General features: G+C 37.7%; 2 pseudogenes; one reads left to right on the top strand and one right to left on the bottom strand.

Annotated features, from left to right (window-relative positions):
* Positions 1-392: 392 nt before the first annotated feature.
* Positions 393-1,309, top strand: LOC149171668 (putative pectate lyase 5 pseudogene; annotated as a pseudogene).
* Positions 1,310-17,220: 15,911 nt separating this feature from the next.
* LOC149171667 (zinc finger transcription factor YY1 pseudogene) lies at positions 17,221-18,637 on the bottom strand (annotated as a pseudogene).
* Between the last annotated feature and the right edge of the window lie 510 nt (positions 18,638-19,147).

Raw genomic sequence — 19,147 nt, 5'->3', positions numbered from 1 at the left:
TTTCATGTTCTCTTACTCATCCCTGGGCGAATTCAGAGAGGCAAGTGTCAAATGAGCAGCTTCTAGAAGATTCTCGGGGTCTCCACCTAGCAAACTGCTTCTGCCATTTGTCTGCTCTCACTCATCACACCCTACAGAATGGCTTTCTAGTATGAATCACACTTTTTGCATGTGGCAGGTGAGATGCATCACACCCTTAGCACTGGGCAGTCTGTATGGTCCTGTTCTGACCAGTTCTGAGTAGCTTTTCAGGGAGAACTTCTGGGAGATGATGTAATCAGTTGACCTTGCTCCTTTAGGGTATGAAACAACACTTTTAGGGACTTAGAATCCCTTGGTTTATGGACATATGTGATTGGGGTTACAGTGCCCAAATATGTCTATAACAATGGTGTGATCCAAATTGGCAAATGAATAGGAAAAATCTTGCAGATTGTGTTATTGGCTTTGGTCGGAATTCCATGGGAGGAAAGGGTGGTCATACTATGTAGTAACTGATTCCAGTGAAAACGATGTTGTGAATCCCAAACCTGGTACTCTCTGCTATGCTGTTATTCAAGACAAGCCGCTCTGGATCATATTTGAGAGTGACATGGTCATTTAGCTCAAAGAAGAGCTCATCATGAATAGTTTCAAGACCATTGATGGCAGAGATGCCGATGTCCATGCCCATGGTCCCTGCATAACGATACAGTTTATGAACAACTTCATTATTCATGGTATCAACATCCACGACCGCATTCAAATAGGCAATGCCTTGGTGAGGGATTCCCCTAAGCATTATGGTTGGAGAAATCTCTCATATGGCAATGGAATTTCAATTTTTGGAGGACGCTATATCTGGATAGACCACTGTTCTCTTTCCAACTGTAACGATGGCCTAATCGATGCAATTATGGGATCCACTACCATCACCATATCAAATAATTACTTCACTCACCATAACGAGGTCTCATACTGCCATTGGATTCCTTTCAACGAATTTACAGTTCTATCTATTAATCTCTGTCACAGACAAAAAGCTGAAATGGTAATTTCTATGCAGGTCATGCTTCTGGGTCACAGCGACAGCTATGTTCAAGATGTAATAATGCAAGTAACGATCGCCTTTAATTACTTTGGTGAAGGCCTTATCCAGAGGATGCCTAGGTTAAACTCTCTTCCCCACATGAAATCAACCTCTGAATCTCTGTGATGTCATGGTATTGCCATAATTGCAGAAGGATTTCACAAGGTTGCATTGATCATATTAGGAATGGAATGGTGCATTTCACAATGTTAGATTGATCATATTATGAGTGCTAAGATAAATGTATATTAATGGAATGGAATGGAATACAATGCAATGTCAGAAAACCTTTTCCTATCAATTTCTTTATCCATTTTTTTGATATGGTCATTTTAAAAGGCCTAGTTTAAAGGATTTATGTATTAGTCATTTTATGATCGACTACTTATCCAAATCATTACATGTTTTGGTGAGAAGAATCTACTCTTCCAAATTGTGTAATTGTTTCTATGTGTAGTTAATCCAAACGATGTCAACTAGACAACCTCTCAAGTCTCAACTCAAAGATTGATATAAGTGAAGTATGTTTAGTAGATGCACACGTTAATATCACCACCATCATCCTCCCTCTATTTCAATTGTTTTCAAAAATAGCAGGCTCATTTGTTTTGAAACATTGTTATGGTCTATCATTGATCCTCCCTCCTTTGTTTTATTTTTTTCAAGAGGTATGGGCCCACTCATTTTGATGCATTGTTCTAGTCCAAAATGTTTTCAAGAGCTATGGGCCCATCTTTCTTGTGTTTGGATTGGGCCTAGCCAAGTTGGAGAGGCAGATTATGTGCATGTGTTGAGGTGTAATTTCTCTGTGAACATGCCGAAATATCTTCTGTGTATTGCAGCACAACCTTGGAACAACTCTGATATAAAGGTTGAGTTGTAGCGCAGGAGTATAGGGCTTCTAGAGGAGGATTTGCATAGGTGTTTGAGGACTGTTAGGCCGAGTTGGGGTAGCACTGTAGCTTTTACAGGAAGCCCTAGATAGGGTCAAAAACCTTAGAAGATATTGTGCACAGGGTCGAGTATTTGAGGGCAGATGATGACGTCCTAGAGAGGTATGTTGTATGTCTTTCATGTTGATGTTTTGCTAGGGATTGTAGGTCTAGTTTTGGAAAGTTTTGAAGAAGCCTAAGTACAGTGGTTAGAGGACTGTTAGTGGCTGTTTGGGTAACCCTAAGTGTTGTGGACAAGTGGTAGATTTGTCACAACAAGAGGGTTGTACAGTGTATGCCCTAAGTATTGACTTTTGGAGAAGGGTAGTGAAGAGGGCTAGTTATTGGGCCCTAGTTCTGTGATTGACAGTGGGCCAAATCAGAGATAAGAGGGCAGCTCCAAGCCCTAAGTCTGGTCATATTTGGAGCAGTAGAGAGGAAATAAGTGGACAATGGTTAAGACCCTAAGAGTTGGCACTCTTGGAGGAGGATTTGTGTAGGTCTTTGAGGATAGTTAGACTGAGTTGGGGCAGCATTGTAGCTATTACAGAAAGCCCTAGACAAGGCCGAAAACATTAGAAGATATTGTGCACAGGGCCAAGTATTTGAGGGCAGATGATGGCGTCCTAGAGAGGTATGTTGTATTTCTTTCATGTTGATGTTTCACTAGGGCTTGTAGGTCTATTTTTGGAAAGTTCTGAAGCAGCCTAAGTACAGTGGTTGGATTGTTAGTGGCTATTTGGGTGGCCCTAAGTGTTGTGGACAAGTGGCATATTTGTCACAACAAGAGGGTTGTACATTTTATGCCCTAAGAATTGACTTTTGGAGGAGTAAAAGGGCAGTCAAGAGGGCTAGTTATTGAGCCCTAGTTCTGTGATTGATAGTGGGCCAAATGAGAAATAAAAAGGCAGCTCCAAGCCCTAAGTCTGGTCATATTTGGAGCAGTAGAGAGGCAAGAAGTGGACAATGGACTTCACATTCTTCACCATGTTCATGCTACTAATGTTGTAGAATAGTAGCATTTTTCTTTCACAATTTCTTCAACCAACATGTAATTTCTTAAATCAGGGAAATTGCAGAAGTACAAAGCATTGTACAACATGTAATGATAGGATTTTTCTTGTTCTGGAAAGTGCGAGCAAGGTTTTCTCACAACAAATAGTAAGGTAAAAGGAGAGGGTGAATGGGATGAATTTGTTTTTGTTCAGTTATCATATATCATAGATGGCTTGGCAACAAAGATTACTAGAAATTTTAGTGAGGAGCAGACTATTTAATCAAATAGTCCACTGAAATTGCTCAAAGAGACCCTTAAATCTTGGTTGCCATATATCTTCTCTATGGAAGAAATGGAAATTCTCAAGATGTTACATACGATGAAATTGTTGGGAATACGAGAGTTGTTGAAAATGGACCATTTAGTCCAGAGGTGATGGGGATCCCAACATATTTTTATTTGGATTTTAATGTGTCTCTATTTTCAACAATGATTAAACACACCAGAAATGGATATTGCAGTCTAGAGATGATGAATTGGTTACTTTGGATTATGGACTTCACTTTGGCAGCTTTATCTTGAGAGTTTGGGATTCTCAAGTGATCCCAAGAAGGACGTGTGTGCCCAATAGGAGCAATATGTTACCCCCTGGTTTGCATGAGGGTACCATAAGAAATATGTTCCTCAAAATTATCCCACAATTTGTGGACAGAGGAGATCGATGAAATGTTTGGATTTCTATTACTATGATCAGCCTCTACCAGCTCTGATGATAGATATGAAAGTCTGTGGGCTTTCTCCTAAATTAAAGACAAGGCTATGGTTTGAAAGACACTTATGGGAAGTTGGATTTCATATCGAAGAAGATAACTAAGATAATTAATCCCATGGCTGGAACATCACCTGGTATAAGTGATGATCCTAAAATGAAGTGTAACCTAGTGTGATGAGTAGACAGGGTATTGTATTGAGAAGCATTGGGGTGTTGTCTGAAATGTATAACCAAGATGTCACCCTACAACAGTGTTGTCCATAGGGATGATGGAGATATTAGATAGTTGCAGCAACTAGGCAACATTTGAAGTAGATCTTCCATTACTTATAAGGCACTAGATGGCTACTAGTTCTGTACAATTATTGTGGGGCATGCATATCAAAGCCTAGTCAAGGGCGAACAACAACCAGCTCGAAACTAAGTTTTTAAAGAAACCAAAGCTTGTATCTATTCATGAAAGTAAAAATCAGATATCGAATCAAAATGTTTAAAGTAGATGACCTCAATGGACCATGTGGGCCCTCACATGAGAGCCACGTGCCTCACCACTCCATCTCCATAACATATCATGCAAGCATTGTGCCATGACACACAACGCTGCAACATGCTAATATGTTATGCCTATTATGGGAAGCAGCTATCTGTCTGACTGGTAGCCATCATTTTCATTTATTCGAGCACATTGTTCCACCCTGAACCAGAGAATTACCATATCTTCCTAGTGGAACACATCAAATGGAAAGATCCACGGGGATTTGTCAAAATCCTAGGTTATTTTGCAGGTCATGTGTAGTAGTGAGCTATACCAGGTTACAAGGTCTCGAGTGGGTTTTAGTCATGTTGTCAAACCAATGAACTTTAACATGTCACCAAGGTCTCAAGTTGACTCGACCCCCTAAAGACATAACTGTGTCAATTTGGCCAACAGACAAAATTACCACATCTGAGAAGGTGCAAGATCTAAAAATATGCTAGAAACTAAGAAGCCTCAATGAAAACAAAACAGAATATTGCTTTCAAAACAAATAATGACTCAAACAAACTAGTACAGAAAGAAAAATGGGAAAAACACATGAAATCCCACAAAATAGTGAATTTCATAATTTTATACAGCAAGAACCAACAATGGAACCTTAAGAAAACCTTTCCTAAATACAAAAATTAAACTGAACCTAAAGGTCGACTTAAACAAAAAAATAAAATGCCCACCAACCTAGTATCTTATTATTGATTTGAAGTGCATTGAAGAGTAAAAAAAACTATGGGTGACAGAAAATGTATCTTGTGACTAATTTGAAGTGCATGGCAGAGCTCGAAAAAGTCCGGGTGATAGAAAATGTGAAAGACTAGCTCACAAAGGTCATCATCCTTAAATTCCTTTGAAATTCCATAAGAAACCAAGAGCTGCAGGAATGCACATGCATCAACAATACTTATCCAGTATTCAACCTCAAGTTTGAGTTTAGATTTCCATGCAGTAGAGCAATATTATGAGTCTTTTTCCATCTCCGACAACACCTTGTATGACGATAAAACAAAACGAAGGGCATTCAAGAGCAAATGACAAGCATGTCTCAACTCCTGAATGTATGTATACCATTTCTCAGTAGTATCGTCCACATAAATGCAACCCGGGGGTTGTAGAATCATCTTGGCCAGGTTCACCGCATATCTCAGCGCCGTGAGGACTTTGTTACAGATTGTCTTCATGTAATCGTGGGAATCTGCCAAGAAATTGTTCAGACCCTCACCATCCATTTTCATACCAACAAGATCCTAGAGTTTAGTATTCATCTGAGTTTAACAACACTAGCATTTTAATTAATGAAGAAAGACATCACCTAAATCATTACAAATATAGACCCCCTTAAGATGTAAGCATTATTAAGTATTATCTATCTTATTCATAGGGTCTCATTCTTAGGAACCATTATCAGTGTGACCAGATTTGGTCTTCACGAGAGTATAAGGTCTTTATAAGCAATTTTGTGGTGAGTGCAATGGTTAATAGATTTCAAAATCATGCAGTGGAGAAACCCGATAGGTCTTTCTTGGACTCAAGTCCTCATCGTTTGCATTACTTGCTGCACTAACTCAACAAGAGGGGGTCACACTCCATGTCAGCAAATTTTCATCATCTACAAACAATGTATAACTTATGTCCAAGGACGCTAAAGTAATGAAGGTAATGGCCTCCACCATATATAGGCTTATCGAGTAACTTTACCCATGCTGGAATTCCTATGACAATGAGGACAATATGGTCCACCCATACAACTATAGGATGTTTACACCGCATACTATACACTCCAAATTTGATCCCCAAAGTGACTCTAGAGATCGTTAACCAGTACAAAGGAATTTTCTTAAGATTTGTCACTATACAAGGAGAAACTCAAGCAAAATGCAGTCAACCATGGTGAATTATTTTGCAACTGCTACAGGAATTGAGCGCAGCCCAAATTGGTAGTTCTAGATATAGTATAAGGGAAGAGCAACATTTGTTCATTAGCCAGTTTCATAGCAGTAAGTGACCAGCATACATTGAGACTATGGGTACAAGGGAGGTAGTAGCATCCCATGTGAAATTCTTATTACAATAGGAATTCATCCACAGATTATACATAGAGACCATGTGACACAAGTGGATGGCTTCAGAATTTTAAGGCTGCAAGATTCACTTGCTATCTTACTTGTCTATATGCAAATAATTTCAAATTGTAAGCATAGAAGTCCATTTATCAAGAGCCCACAATAAACACATAATATAAGCATTACCAGATCACCCAAAACAGAAGTTAAATTCTGTCAAGTTACCAGTATACAAATTTAACCACCCCCCAATAGCAGAGTACTTGTCTTAACATGACCTTGATCTTAAGGTGTTTGATTCCATGAGCATAATGTCCCTAGTTCTCCTCCCATCCTTTGACAGTCTGTGATAATGCAGCTACCACCCCTGAGCTTGGGACCAAACCAGGCATTCCAGAGGTTTATACTGCCTCCACCCTATACAACTTTTTAGACCTTTACCGGGATTCCAGAGGCAATCTCCTCCACCCAATTGTTGTTGAGGGACTCCAAAGATGTATGGCCCCCACCAATTAATCAGTAAGGGACTCCAAAGATAAATGTCTCCACCCTTTACTCAGAAAGGGGCTCCAAAGATCAATGTCTCCACCCTTTAGGCAACAGGGATTCCAAAGATCAATGTCTCCACCCTCTAGGCAACAGGGATTCCAAAGATCAATGTCTCCACCCTCTAGGCAACAAGGATTCCAAAGATATTGTCTGCACCCTAAGGTCGCTAGCATGGAAAGTGATGCATCCATGAGGTCACAACACATCTCTGCATTCATCGCATTCATCTCCTAAAGTTCCTATGCCTCCAGGTTTATGACCATGTTCCTGGAACTAGCTCCCTAGAAGCTTACGCTCCACAATTTGTTAGATGCAGTGGTAGAGTCCATATGCATGACGAAGAGCCTAAAAACCCATGAAAATGGAGGTGAGGCTAGCCCTATCAAAACCCCTGCAAAAGGAGGTGAGGCTAGCCCTATAAAAACCCCTGCAATAGGAGGTGAGGTTGGACCTGACCCTGTAATTCAAGAGGGAAAACAATGCAAAAATGCTTTCGTTGGAAGAGTCGACTAGTCAACCTCCCGCTCCTCATTTGACCTGTTTGTAACAATTACCTATCTCCAACCCTCATTATGTTTACTTCGCTCTTCTTTTTCATAATTTTGCTGCTACTCTTTGAACGAATTGTCTTAATTTATAAGTTAATCGAACGAATTGTCTTAATTTCTAACTTACGACAATTAAAATAGTTTTAATTTTTAAATTAAAATAGTTTTAATTTTTAAATTAAAATAATTAAAATAATAATTTAGGATTTTAAGACAAAATATCAATTTGGCCTTAAAAAAATGTTTTAAAATACCCTTATCTATAGTGATATAATGTGTGTGGTTGTTTAATCATTTAGTGTCTTTATCAATAGTTAAGGTAACCTTATTAATTAATGAGGATTACTATTAAATTTTTCTATTCATGAGGATTACCTTAAGATGTTTGTGCGTAATTTGGGTGTAAGTCTAAAATAATCCAACAGAAAATGCTACCCTTGAGTGCTCTAGTTCCCAATTTTGCAATTTTTCCAATCAGAGGAATGTGTATCCATCTTGGTTGACAGTGGGGCAACCCAAAATTTTATTGATGCACTATTGGTGGAGTGTAGAGGCATTCATAGACTGATATATATCCTGAACAACGTGGGTGAGAGAGGATGTCCATGCTTCATCTCAGTTGTCTTCTTGATTTTTGGTTTGATATGTTGAGGATATGGTTGATGGGACAAATGTTGAGAATATGGTTGATGGTTCGATATTGAAGTCAAAATCCTTCCTTAACCCTTTAGCCAAAGAGGTGTCTCCTTAGGTATCTCCAATAATATCCTATAAAGAGTCATAACATTTAACTTGGAATTATGGCCCACCATGATCATCTAATAGTTAATTGAAATAGCACTAGACCCCAACTTAGGGATTGGGTGGATCATATGGTGGGACTATGCTAGTGGGAACCCTAAATAAATGACTTGAAAACCCCTTGATTTTCTACCTTGATGGCATTCATCTCCCAATTTCTTGTTGGATACACAAGTCCTAGAAAACATGACAAGGAAGATGAGAGGGAGTTTACAAGGACATTAGGTTTTGTTAGAACATCATAAAGTGCGTCCACATGGATGAACATGGAATGGGAATTAAGGTCATAAAGTAGACTAGAGTGTTAGAGAAATAGGGTGCATCAAAATATTTTTGGAGTGTCCCAAAGGACAATATACAATTCTTGTCTCCTCTAAAATACAATATACATTAATTATGGTGATAGTAACCACAAGATTCTTAGAACTAGTGGTATAGTCTTTGGTCATGAATGAATATGTGGCAAAGAAATCTAAAGCTTTCGACTCACTTGCATAAAATAGATCATGGGGCCTGAATCAAAATTTCAAGGGACATGTCAAGGATCTCCAGTAAAATATAAGCCTGTTCTGCAAGGTCAACCAGAGAATTATCTATAAAATTAGATATGAAACCCAAAGATCACAAAATCCGAAGAAATTTGACTAATGCTAACTTTAAAACAGAATGTCGCCTTATTTCAGATATCAGTAGGTAATAAGAAACATGTATAAGACCTCCAAACCATAATTTCATTGTTATTAAAGGACAAGTATTGCAAGAAACAAAACCAAAATTTCATTCAATACATTAAATAAAGATGTGGTTATGGGTTACAGTTTTATTTTCTGTTCTACTACAACAGAGGACACCTGGAGTTCTAGGTTCCTCGAAATGTAGTTTCCCATGCAACAAATGGGTAAATGTAGCTGACGGAAGTGATAAAGCTAAGCTCAAGCTAGCTGGATGTTGCGAGTTTCCAATAAGAGAAACCCCAGTCAGGGCAAGATGATTGCACCTGGAAATCTTGGGAGTCGAACCATAAGCCAAATAGACATTGTCTCGTGGTGCCAAGAGGAAAATAAACCCCAACTTGCCCTCGAGAGGTGTCTTCAAAATCAAAGGAGAATATTTAGATTTGTTGCCCAAGTAAGGTTCTAATTTTCGAAAAAACAAAACAGTGGCATACAAATCACTTGTAAGGAACCCATTGTTGTCTTAACGAGGTTGCACACCTGCACAACCTTCTGCTTAGAATTATTTCCAGAAAATATATAGGAAATGAGAAAAACAGATATACTATCAAACCTGAGTAAGGTTGCAGGGTTACCTGTGTGGAGATTGCATCAACATCTCCAGCATGGACAAGGAGCGAGCACCCTCAACCCAACCACAAACTTTAACAAAAGAAAACGTAGAAATGTTTGTCCAGAGTGGAAGGAAATCACCTAGGGTTTTAGCAAGAAAATTAGAAGAATCTCAAACGAAAATTCCCCAAACAATATATAGGAAATGAGAAAAACAAGTATAACATCAAACCTGAGTGATGTAGGAGCATTAGACTCAAAAAACACTTTGTATTTTATTTAAACTAAGGGGTTTTATGTTTATTAGGAAATATTAATTTTATGTGAATATTAATGGGATTTGACAGTTTTTAATTAACTATATGGGAGGATTTGTTAATGTTTCCAAATAATTGGAAAACATGAGAGAAATTAGACTTGAGATATTTAAGAATTAATTATGAGCCTAAGTTAGATTTAGTTTCAAGATTTTAGGGATAAAATATAGATTGTAGGGGTGTTGAGATATTCGATGACTTTGTTGAGTGATTAAAGGTATTTGAACCTAAACTGGTTCAATTCAATTTGTATAAATTATCAAGCCTCAAACGCGTTGAGATAGGAGTGATATTGAGAAGGAGAGTGTGAGTAGAGGGCAGGAGTTTCTATTTGGAAGCCTTCGAGCAAATTGTAAAAGGGCCAACAATTGGGAAATCAGGTCAAGTAAAGAGGCTATTATGTAAGTACTGTATATTTATGCAGAATTTGAGTTCTGGAGTTTACACCTTTATTGAGTTTGTGTTTCAATGAATAAGATCAATGGGATTATGAATCATGTTGTTGAAGTTGGATATGAGGAAGAGTAGCTCGATGTGCTTGAAATTACATCGACTATGTGTGAAACCTGAAATACATAATCGTTGATTGTTATGAACGTTGAATCTTGGCATGAGTGGGTATTTTCCAATGTATTTGGGCCGTAGTTTGGTGTTAAAACCCGTGCATAAAGCTCTGCATGTCGGGCTTGTTGGTTACTTATAAAAGCTTGTGTTACTCAACATAATCGATAGTGAATCAATTGCATTTATCGCTATTGACTTAGGGTGTTGAAGCCATAAAAACTAAATTCAGCTTAGAGACTGACGGAATTAACAAATGTTGATTCTCTGAAACCCATATTGAATTTATCACTGCATCATTCTCTCAATGGAAAACGAGAATTCCGACTTTGATTCATGCTGGAAGAAACGCGGTTCTGATTGTGGAAGATCGCTTTGTATCCGATCTATGCTACCACGTGAAGGAATGATTTGTTTGTAAAGAAATTGACATCGATTTGTGTTAAAATCTAGTACATGATAATCGATAACTCAATGTTGATTATTTAACATGCTCAATATGTGAAATCGATATCAGGAAAACAGTGTTTGCAGAAGTGACAGTGTTGAATTGAGAAACAGAGTTTGCAGGAGCGATGGAAATTCTGAGCTGAATTAAATTTCATTAATAGACTTAATGATTAATCCAAACATTAGGTTGCATACAGAGAAGGAAGCAGTGATCGAAACTTAGTTGATTGCATCTGGTCGAAGATCTGATTGCTAGCGCAGAAGTTACAAGTATGTGAGTTAAAGTTTGTTGAATTAAAGGGGGATGCTTTGGGATTCAATGTACTGTTAATGTGGAGGTTGAGAGTGATGAAGTTTCCACACAATTTATTATGATTTTAAACCATATATTGAAAAGCTTCCACATGCAAATAGTAGTGTGTGAGTTGAATTTTCTAGGTATTGAGGTTTTTATTTGGAAAAATGCTGAAATGCATTTTTATATGCATGGTATTTAGAAATTCTGGGTTTTCAGGGTTGGCCCTGCATCAAAGTGGTATCAGAGTGGGAAAGCTGCCTGGTTGAATTTGAAATTATGTATGTTGTATATGGATTTGATTATAGGAACGAGCTTGTACGTTGGTGTTTTTCGGATTGAAGAGTGCACATTAGTTGAGCGCAGAAGCACTGTCGAGCTGTAGGTGAATTGTGAAATAGCTTTAGAAATCGATCTGTAGGTTGAAGAAGGGCGTAATAAGGAGCTTAGCAGAATATCGATCTATAAAAGATCGATTCTGGCTGTGCAAACATTGGTCGGGTTCGGCTTTCAAGTAGATTTTTAATACCATTGTAATTTCAGAACGTTGCTCAGACTTGGAAACAGTGCAAGAGGTTAATCCATTCGATGAATTGGGTTATTGCCAGACGTGATAAATAATGCAGATGTCGAATTCTCTAATTGCTGGAATGATGTTTTGTAAAAGTGTTACAGATTCAACGGAGGAAGACAAATCGATTTACATATATCGATGTTAATTTGTGTTAAATTCCCTACACAAGGATTCAAGCACGCAGAGGAAGCACTGGTGAATTCGTATGGAGCAAGAATGCAGAAGTTTCATTAGAAATTGATGAGTTTGCTTTGAAGGAGCAGGTGATATTATAGAAATTGATCATTAGTATTTTATTCTGCATTAACCTCTGTTTGTAAGTGATGAAATTAATGGTGAAGCACAGAGAGTCAAGTTTGTTAAAGAGGAAACAGATTCTTCGCGTGTAAGAAGTTGGAACTGAATGTGCAGAGGCAGAGGCATAATTAATGTGATGGTAAGTCGTGGTTAATGATTCGGCTTTTGAATAAATCTGAATTTTATATAATTACCATAGTAAGAGAACTGGGAGTTAAATGGTAAAGGCATTCAGTTAAAAGGCGGAGTTTGGAGACCAAATTGAATCGAGGATGCAGAAAAAAGGTGAAGTGTGAAAGCGTTGATTGAACTTGCTTAAAGTGGGGGTGCATTATGGATTTGCGCAAGTGTTGGAGAAAAGCTCCATTTTGTTTAACAGATTTGTATTTATTGTAGCTAGGCAATGATTGCGTTGAATGGGATCGGTTTGAAATAAATCGAGTTCTGAAATCAGACTGAGCATCAAGCATTGCGCTGGGTTTAGAAGGACACAAGAGCAGAAAGTGGCATTGAAACTAATTCATAGGTTTGTTTATGAGGAACTGAAGTATGAAACCTGCGTTATAAGGAGAAAGCGCAATATGAATTGCATCCATTCGGTTGATACGTATTGGTAAGTTAATGTGTGGCTGCTTACGGTTGACATTCAATTTTCCATAAGGTTGGTTAATTAAACAATGTCCAGTTTGATTAAAGGGAAGAGCGTGCATATACATTATGGTAAGAGTCTGGTCTGGTTACAAAGTTGGAAACCAATGAAATTCCATTAAAGTCTTTCATAAGATCTTTGAAAAGTTTGTTACTGAGGAGCAACTTTGGATAGTGAGAGTATGATTTGGCTGTAAATTCCAATTGAGGTGTGGGTTTAAATGCAAGTAAATTGATTATTGGGTTTTTGGTTTATGAACCATATGTTAAGGAGGAGCTTCCGCAATTGATAATAATAGTGTATGTAATTGTCCAGAATTGAAGTTTTATTTGGGCAAAATTTTTGAGATGCATTTTGTATATGCTAAGGTGTTGTTTGCAACAATTTGTAGCAAGAGGTTGTCAGAGATTGGTTCGAAAACAAACAGAAGCCAAGCAAAGGAGTTGAACTTGTGGAAAGGATTGCTGAGAAGTGGATTAAATGAAGTCCATACGTGAACAGATGCAGTTCACAAAGGAGGGGAAGATGACTGTTGATAGTCATTTTTAGAAATTTGATGAAGAGTACGAGTGGGAGAAGGCTGAGATAACAATTCATCTTGAATTGTTAATGGAGCTGTTGCAGGAAAATGTGAGAAACCAGACACATGGTTGGACCATGAGAAAGAAGGTAAAGTGGCAGAAGTTGCACGCAAGAAGAGAAAAGCAGGTAAACATATAGTTGATGGAGGCGCTGAGGAAGCTCGAGCAGATGTTGAGTTGCAAAGAACTAAGAGAGGCTGAGTTGGAAATGGATGTTTCCATTTGTGGCCCAGAACATGGCGAAATTCTGGGTGAAGAGATCAATGAGGAAGATCTCATGAACTATTGGGATAGTTAAGAAGCATCTGAAGAGGTAATGACGAGAGAAACATGTAAGGCTATGAAGCCTTGTAAATTTTCTCACAGTTCATGTATGTTTGCAGGATGTGCAATAGATGGTGAGCAGTCTGATGGAACTGTCACAAAGGACAATGAAGTTCTTGAGGTAAAGTCTGGTAGAGGATTCCTTTTAGAGAAGGAATGTGATGATTGGTCAACAGCAAATGAAGGTATGGAAAGTTGTGTAAAATTTCCGAGTTCTACTCCAGTTCAGATTGTTCAGTTGTATCGAAAGTTAGATCTTCAGAGGAGAGAGTTGGAAAGGAAAAGGATCTATGTTTAGGGAAAGTTGCTGAAAGACACAGAAAAGGGAAATATTTTCCAATCAGATGATGTGGAAGATGGACTAACTGATAGTCTCACAGAGGAATTGAATCAGCATATTAATGTGCTGATGGATGAGGGAATTTCATAGCAACATACTAAAATGTTGCCAGCAACAACAGAAGAGGCACTAAAGCCTTATACTTTTTATTCTAACAATTGTTTTGTGAATGCAGGTATTATTGCAGGTGTTGAAGGACATTTGACTCAGTTGAGCAATCAAATGAAAGAGAAAGACGAGAATTTTGTGGAAACATCTAATCCATGGGATGAGGACATTATGTTGCTGGAAAGGATGCTGAATGATCAAGATTCAGTGTAGGAAGAATCTCAATTTCAGAGTTGGGAATTGCAGATGCAGAGAGATGAAGATAGCAGAAAAGAGTACACAATGTGCCAGTCCAGTAAGTTGCTGATAGGAGAAAACAGAGAAGAAGTTTTCCGTTGTAGAAGACAAGAGGGTTTGGATGATTGGGTGGCAGTAAGGACAGGAGCAAGAAGTCAGCAAGTGACAGTAAAAATTGAATGAGTGAGAACTGAGCAAGCCGTCTTAGCTCAGCGGGCGGTAAGGAATCAACAATTTGAAGATTTATTGGACAGAGAAATTGAAATAATCAAAAGAATCATGATGAAAGTATCTCAGAGGAAGATATCAGTAAGGAAGAGAAGTAGCAGCAGCAAAATGAAGACAGAGACAGATTGTGAAAGTGCAGCGAGTGGATCAAGACAACATAAGATATGGAGACCTGGAGAAAAGAAGCAAACAACAGATATGGATGATGAGTTACAAAACAAAATGTGGGATCCAGGCGGACAAAGATTTAAAACGCATGATCAGGAGATCATGATCATTTTCAACCTTGGGAGTCTGATGCAGGAGCATTAGACTCGAAAAACACTTTGTATTTTATTTAAACTAAGGGGTTTAATGTTTATGAGGAAATATTAATTTTATGTAAATATTAATGGGATTTTGAAAGTTTTTAATTAACTATATGGGAGGATTTGTTAATGTTTCCAAATAATTGGAAAACATGAGAGAAATTAGACTTGAGATATTTAAGAATTAATTATGAGCCTAAGTTAGATTTAGTTTCAAGATTTTAGGGATAAAATATAGATTGTAGGGGTGTTGAGATATTTGAGGACTTTGTTGACTGATTAAAGGGATTTGAACCTAAATTGGTTCAGTTCAATTTGTATAAATTATCAAGCCTCAAAGGCATTGAGATAGGAATGAGATTGAGAGGGAGAATGTGAGTAGAGGGTAGGAGTTTCCATTTTGAAGCCTTCAGGCAGATTGTAAAAGGGCCAACAATTGGGAAATTAGGTCAAGTAAGGAGGCTATTATGTAAGTACTGTATATTTATGCAGAATTTGATTTCTGGAGTTTACACCTTTATTGAGTTTGTGTTTCAATGAATAAGATCAATGGGATTATGAATCATGTTGTTGAAGTTGGATACGAGGAAGAGTAACTCGATGTGCTTGAAATTACATTGACTCTGTGTGAAACCTGAAATACATAATCGTTGATTGTTATGAATGTTGAATCTTAGCATGAGTGGGTATTTTCCAATGTATTCGGGCCGCAGTTTGGTGTTAAAACCCATGCATAAAGCTCTGTCTTTCGGCCTTGTTGGTTACTTATAAAAGCTTGTGTTACTCAACATAATCAATAGTGAATCAATTTCATTTATTGCTATTGACTTAGGGTGTTGAAGCCATAAAAACTGAATTAAGCTTAGAGACTGACGGAATTAACGAATGTTGATTCTCTGAAACCCATATTGAATTTATCACTGCATCATTCTCTCAATGGAAACTGAAAGTTATAACTTTGATTCATGCTAGAAGAAACAAGGTTCTGATTGTGGAAGATCGATTTGTATCCGATCTATGCTACCACGTGAAGGAATGATTTGTTTGTAAATAAATTGACATCGATTTGTGTTAAAATCCAGTACATGATAATCGATAACTCAATGTTGATTATTTAACATGCTCAATATGTGAAATCGATATCAAGAAAACAATGTTTGCAGGAGTGACAGTGTTGAATTGAGAAACAAAGTTTGCAGGAGCGATGGGAATTCTGAGCTGAATTAAATTTCATTAATCGACTTAATGATTAATCTAAACATCAAATTGCATACAAAGAAGGAAGCAGCGATCGAAACTTAGTTGATTTCATCTGATCGAAGATCTGATTGGTAGCACAGAGGTTATAGGTATGTGAGTTAAAGTTTGTTGAATTAAAGGGGGATGTGTTGGGATTCAATCTACTATTAATGTGGAGGCTGAGAGCGATGGAGTTTCCACACAATTTATTATGATTTTAAACCATATATTGAAAAGCTTCCGCATGCAAATAGCAGTGTGTGAGTTGAATTTTCCAGGTATTGAGGTTTTTATTTGGAAAAATGCTGAAATGCATTTTTATATGCATGGTATTTAGAATTTCTGGGTTTGCAGGGTTGGCCCTGCATCACTGAGTAAGGTTGCAGGGTTACCTATGTGGATATTGCATCAACATCTCCAGCATGGACAAGGAGCAAGCACCCTCAACCCGACCACAGACTTTAACAAAAGAAAACATAGAAATGTTTGTCCCGAGTGGAAGGAAATCACCTGGGGTTTTAGCAAGAAAATTAGAAGAATCTCAAATGAAAATTCCCCAATAAGTCTGAGCGACGGAAATACCTACAACCTGCTTGTAAATACATTAACAATGAACAATAGCGTAAAAGGAAAATTTGGAGGGTTGAACAATATCTGAGAATAGGGAAACTTACAGCGGAGTATTTTGGTGAAATTACAGCCTACATGGTTATCTGCACAGTGGGGAAAGCCCTTGAGCACCGAAACCCTAACTTGATTTGCAGAGCTAAACCTCCATATTGGAAAATGCACACTGGCTCGGGAGTAGTGTCGATAGAGGAGGAGGGTAGTTCCACTAACTACTACATCTTTTGTGAGCCATTGATTCCAGAGAAACTCATGGAAGCCCTTGATCGAGCATCACACTGGTCTCGAGGAACCCTGACAGCTGTATACACAAGGGATTCGAGAGTATTTGTTATGTGGAGGGAAACTTGTGTACAAGATTTAATGTTATTAAGTATGCCAGATAAGAAAATCTGATCGACTTTTAACAGTCAAATCCATGCACACCTGATAAAATGCATAAATGATCTTCTCTTCATAGCTGTCCTATTTGATGATCCCCCTCATCAACAAAATTTGACACATTAATTATGACCTATTCCTCTGAGATACTTATTTCTCACATCTTTCCTGTATGAAATTTCAAAATGTGTATTCACTTGCAAAAGAAAATTTGTTTTACACGACTTGATTCTTGCCTGTAACAATTATCTACACCTACATTAATTACCTAGTCAATGTCATCCTCTGTTTCTTCTTCATTGTTATCGTCGTCATTGTCATCATCATCATCATCTGTTTCTGTCCCATGGCCCCAACCTTCATCATCTGTATCTTCCTGGTCTTCTTCTTCTGTCTCTTCACTATCTTCTCGAGGATGTCCCTTCCCAGGCTCTTTTGATTCCACAATTGCTCTGGAACTGGTTTTCGTATTTAAATCAACAGCTGTTGCATTCAAAAACTTTCTATGAAGATTTGTTGCAGAAGATGTCTTTGAATTAACCTGAAGTCTCCCTCGCCCGGAACCTGTCATGATGCCAGTATTCCTACCATTTCCATCTTGGTCGCTTCCCTGATCCATTTCATCTTCGCTATCACTTCCATGTCTTCCATTTTCTTCGATAGCATAACCTGCGTGTTCTCTTCTGAGATGAAGATTTAACTTATACTCGTGTATGTAGCACTTGTCACAAGCCTCGTAAGGACAGGAAAATGGACGATCCAAAGGGATAGAGCCATACAGTGAAGTTGGAGCTTTTGGATGAGGAAACTCCCTTTCAGTCTGAGGGGGAAGCTTCACCGCATTTGCCAAATTCTTCTCATGTGTAGACTTTATGTGAGCTTTTAACTTGTATTCATGTGCATATCTTTTTCCACATTCTTCGAATGGAAAAATATGATAGTTCTCCTGTGAATGTGTTCGCATATGTGCACGCAAGTTAAAATCCAAAGAAAATGCCTTACCACAACCTTCATGTGGACATGTAAAATGCTTTTCTCCCGTATGGATGAGAAAATGCTTCTTCAGCTTGGAGCTATCTAAAAATTTCCTGCCACATCCTTCATAATGAAAAACATGTTGCTTCTCCCCATGCACATGTGAATGCTTCCTTAGAGCTCCAGCATCTGTAAAAGTCTTCCCACAACCTTCATAGCTGCAAAGAAAAACCCTTGGAGGAAGTGTTTCAGGCTCTGGTTCCTTCTCTTGTTGTTTCTCTTTTAGGGTTTTCAAGGTATCCTCTGTTACCCGTTTCAAAAAATAACACTTCCCATTATTGAGAACAGTCTCTTGAGTCACCCATTCTTTGATCCATTTCACACCCGCAGATTTCGTGGACTTCCGTTTGTTTTGGCCGGCCTGCTCCTCGTGTTCCTGCGGATTGGGATAGGGATGTTGCTGCTCTAGTGCCTCCATTGCCCTGCTGTTCTCAAATGGAATTCCGAGATTCGAACTCATCACCTCTTGTCCTCTTCACTCCACCTCCCCCTCGCCTCTAAAACCCTGACAATATCTCACTCGCTTGTTGTTAATCTAACTATAATCATAGAACTTACGCCCAAAATAAATGTGAACTAGGCATTTTACGAGAGATGAATATATGAGTAAAGGAGGCGCTATAAACCTTACAAAAGGAGAAACTTAAACGATTAGTTGAGATCACAAATATACATAATTTCTTAAAGGTAAGGTATGACAAAGGGCGCTTACTACGGTAATAACATAATTGGAACAAAAAAAAATCTTAACGGTATGTTACATAAACATAACATAAACTCAATTAAAAATTACTACAAAGTAAAAAATAAATATGAGTTTAAAAATTACTACAAAGTAAAAAATGATAAATATGAGTTTAAAAATTACTACAAAGTAAAAAATGATAAATAGATTAATTCCATTTGTAGTTTTGTTTTTATTAATAAACTGCAATTTAAAAAAAAAAAAAATTCTTAAAATTTAAATAATAATGACACATTTAAAATTATAAAAATTTAATTTATTTATTTAATAAATGTATGATTTAAAGGGTGTTGTGCTTATTA

The sequence above is a fragment of the Pinus tabuliformis genome, chromosome 4_2, assembly GCF_031772625.1.
Source record: "Pinus tabuliformis cultivar Carrire ecotype Pingquan chromosome 4_2, CPIR1, whole genome shotgun sequence".
In the NCBI taxonomy this organism is placed as follows: Eukaryota; Viridiplantae; Streptophyta; class Pinopsida; order Pinales; family Pinaceae; genus Pinus; species Pinus tabuliformis.
This window is presented reverse-complemented; position numbering and strand designations above follow the sequence as displayed.